Here is a 4,439-nt window from a genome sequence, read left to right on the forward strand (position 1 = left end):
CAAACAGCAAACAGAAGTTCAAAATCTTGAGACCTTGGTGTTTCTGCGGGGGACAGAATGACTGGGAATGGGCATATGCATGGCTTAATGAACTATGAGCACAGCTGCGGAGGCTGAATCAAGGGGGCCTTTATCAAGGGACAAATGAGGATTATATGGACAGTTGCTGGGTGTGTGTCTTGAAAAGTTTCTTCCATCTGGGTGTGGTTGCCATTGTGCAAGGTTGTGCTTTTGCAAAGTTTTAGGATGCCTGCTCTCGGGCAAATGCATGCGACAGTGCTTTATCATTAGTACCAGCCAGCGTTGCTTTTATGGCTTTTAGAATTATTCTGAGGATCTTACATTTGACTATAGTTCCTGATTATGGACTTTGAGGGCAAAGGAAACTGCTCTCCAGCATAAAACCGTGAAAAGTATGTACTGATAGCATAAGGCAGCACTCCAAAACTTTCTTCTAATGCCAACTCATTTTGTTGGGAAATTGATATACATCCATCTCCCAGAGTTCACTGAACCCCAGTATCATTTATGAAGTAGATCATATTTTGGTAACTTAGGTGAGAATGTCAGGCCCAGAGTGTGGGTGCAGGTCAGTCATCCCAGCACACAGGAGGCTGAGGAAGGAGGAGCTCCTAGTGTTTGAGAGCAGAATGGGTCACAAACTGAGTTCCATAAAGCCCAGAGCATCATAGAAAATGCCCATCTCGAAATGAACAAAGAAACATGCAAACGACCCCAGAATGTTGGTTTCAGGGAAATCCTGGCAAAAAAAAAGGAGCTCACTGAGAAAATGGCAGGCTGAGTCTTCAACAGTGGAAAAAGCTGTGTGTACCAAGGTGGCAATCCCCACCTTGGAGAGGCTGGCACACTGTTCTTCTTGTGAATTATGCCCAGTGACTCGTTTGGCCTCCCTAGGAAATGAGCTGCAGCACAGACTGGGGGCTGAGGACCTGGGGAGGGGACAGGGGAGGAAGCACTGGGACTGCAGGTGAATGGCTTGGTGTCCGTGGATGGCAGTGATGATGTGTCACATGGGGAGGGAAGTCACACCTGGGGCAGGAGGCAGAGAGGGAACAGAGACTTTTCCACGTCAGAGGAGATTTGATTGTGCTACAAGTGACAAGGGTGTGAGATCACAAGACAGTTTCTGGGTGAGTGTCCTTTAAGGAGTGTTTCTATTTTCTATTGTTTTTTGTTTTTCTTCATAGAAAACTATATTATCCAAAAAGGTACTATATCCAACAGGGAAACATCTGAAAGCATGGAGGGAGCAGACAGGAAAAGGAGGATCCTGGTGCAGGAGCCTCAACAGGTGTGCATGAGAGGGACCCCTGGAGGCAGTGGGACTTGGTCCAGACCCTGTTGTGATCAGCTCTGTGTAAGGCACAGTGGCCCTGGAGAAAGGTGTGGTGCACCAAGAGTGCAGCATGAGGTGTGGAGGATAAAGAGGCGTAGGTCAGCCAAGGGTTAGGTAAGTGTTCTCCACAGGTCCTGTGCCCGAGCACGCCAGCCTCAGGCACCTGCCTACCTTGGTCTGGTCAGGGACACACATTCTGCAGTGCCTCCCTGTGGCCCCTGTGTTGGTACCTGTTTTATGCCTAGTAGGTAGCTCTGAGTTACAAGCCAAAGGGAGCTGCTGCCTCCTCCCTCCCGCCCTCCCTCCCTCCCTCACCAGGAAAGCAAGAACTTAAACCTCACTGCCTCCTTCTGGCTGTTCTCCTAAGGGGTTGCTGCATTCTGACAGAACTATAGGTCATTGAGGGGTATCACTTGAACCCACTGCTTCATGCCCTGGGGTGCTTGAACTAGTCTTACAAGGGGCTGACTCTGCAGGCCGCTTGTCTGCACACAGTTTACCAGGAGATCCAGTGTTCCATGAACACCTGGAGGGGCCTCATGAGGTGTTCTGTGACAGGGCCTAGCCCATGGCTATGGCGTGCCTTCTTGAGAATACTTGCTGTCTGCAACACAGAGCTGGGTGTAGCAGAAGAGCAACAGGCCCAGGGAGGCAGCTGACCACAGTGAAGGGTAGGATCTTCCCCAGCATGGAAGTTGGACAGAGGAGTCTGGAGGGCAGGGCATCTTTTGAAAGAGGAAATTCAGGGTTGCTGTAGTGTCCCGGGGAGGCCCACGGCCCACCTATGTTGGGTGTGCACAGACAGAATGGTCTCTGGACAGAGCTGGGAGAGGGCAGTGTGCTTGTTGACTGCTACCAATTATATCAATCTTGTCCCCCAAAGGCCTCGTGCTTTCATAGGCAGGGCTTTTGGCAGGGGTTGCTTCATGTTGCTAATATTGCCAGTGTGCTGTTGGGAAGTGGGCTCTGGTCAGGTGAGGCAGGTTACTAGGGATGTGACCTGGGAGGGTGTATCTCTCTCACCAGTGCCTCAATTCTCTCTGAGCCTCAAGGCCGGCCCAGTGTGAGCAGGGATCCTCTGCCCAGGGCCCTCCTCCATACTATTTCTGCCTTGGAGTCAGCCAACTACACGACTGTAATGTGAGCTAAAATGAACTCCTCCTCCTCCTCTAATCTGTGAGGGTCAGGGGTTGTGCCTGGAAAACTAGAAACCACAGAGACAAAATCGGATCTTGGTGCCAGCACGGGTTGTGTCCGGGACTACGTGACCGTGTCTCAGAGCCTCTGCAACTGATTCTCAGGAGGTGTTTGGTAAGCTTTGGAGATTTCACCCGGAGAAGCCTAAAATGCTGTGAACTGACCTTGATGGCAGATTCTGCTTGGTACGCACACCAGATCACGGGGCAAGATGCAGACTGACGGGTGGGACTGGGGATTTCAGTCGGGAACAAGAGCGCCACAGGCAGTGGGACCCACGACCACGTGTGTTATGCTCTGGCAGAGAAAGGATCTGCTTTTGTTAGTGTCCTGAGACTCTGAGGTAGACTGAGGTTGCATGCACGGAACAAATTAGTTTGGGAGAGAAAATCTCAAAGCTGCCCAACAGTCCAGCTGTGATGTGGATAGTGTGATGTATGTTCAGTCAGATCTACATTAAGGGTCAACCACACACAGCACAACTGGGGTGCTATTTGGGTGAACCCGTTTATGAAACTTTTCATGGATGTCACTTTGGAGCCATGGGCCAGGAGCAGAATGTGGAGGGATGGGCTGAGCAGGTGGGGACCTCAGGCTCCACAGGGAGGCACGCAGATGCTCCTGTCAGCCTATCAATGGGCCCCCACTGCACAGCTCCTTACCGCCCTGGCAGAGATGTGTGTCATCATCCAGCTCTGACTCAACATCAGCCAAGGGTTGTAGAAATGGTGAGGAGGGGATTCTGCTTCCTGAGCAGTCCTACCAGCAGCCAAGGGGACCGAGCCCACGTGGGAAGTTTTGGGAGAGAACCCTGGAGGCGGTCGGTACCCGGTCAGAATGCCCTCAGCCCTCTGGGTCTGGGCCTTGCTTTGGCTCTGCAATAGCAGGAAGTGAACCAGGCCACAACCCTGCAGCAAACACTCTCACGCTCCTGACCCTGTGGCCATGGCTGGGAACGCTTGGGTTCTATGTGCTGCTACTACAAGCCTGGTCCTGACTGCACCAACTCCACCTCGACCTCCATCCCCGAGAACGTGTGCTCCGTGGGAAGGTGCCGTCGTCCTCAGAGGACAAAAGCTACAGTAGGAGATGCTTCAGCTGAAACATCTCAGGCATGGAATGGTTTCCCAGCTTTATTTTCTGCAGTGACTCACATTTAATCAAGGTCTTGTCCAACCACAGGGAAACTACACAAGGGGGCCCGCACGCAGCACCCAGTGAATACAAAGACCGAGAAAACTAGGGTCCAAGAAGATGTGGCGGCGAATGCAGCAAGTCAGGGCCATGGAAGGATGGAACATCTGGCATGGGAGCATGTCTTTCAACACCTCCTTATCAGCAGAGACCCAGGGGCGAATGGATACCCGAAGCGCCGCATGAAATGCAAAAGCCGGGAAAGGTCCACAAGGAATTGCTTGAACACTAACTGGAGGCAGTGTCGGTCCCTGGAAATCCATGTCCTGAAAGTGAGAGCAAAGGAAAGTGCAGTCAACAGTCTGGACCTGACCTGAGTTAGAGCCCCACCCTGGTTAGCCCTAGCACTTAGGCACCTCCCCGTGTCCATTAAAATGCACCTCCCTGGGGCTGTGGGGACAAAGGAACCCCTCTCCAGCGTTGGTGGAGTATAGACTGGCCAAATGCCTAGGGAAATCAGTGTGGAGATTCCTCACAGAACTAAGATTAGAGGTCCCATTCAACTCGCTATTGCCTCCTGGGTATTCTTCCAGAAGGACTCCAAACATCATGCCGCAGCAATACATGTACACCCGTGTCTACAGCAGTACAATTGGTCGTAGCTACAGGCTGGATGCAACCCAAATGTCCATCAACCGAGGAATGAAGAAAAACGAGGTGGTACTTTCATACAATGGAGGATTACTCAATG

This window comes from Octodon degus, unplaced genomic scaffold (assembly GCF_000260255.1).
Source record: "Octodon degus isolate 3935 unplaced genomic scaffold, OctDeg1.0 scaffold00373, whole genome shotgun sequence".
Taxonomy (NCBI): domain Eukaryota; kingdom Metazoa; phylum Chordata; class Mammalia; order Rodentia; family Octodontidae; genus Octodon; species Octodon degus.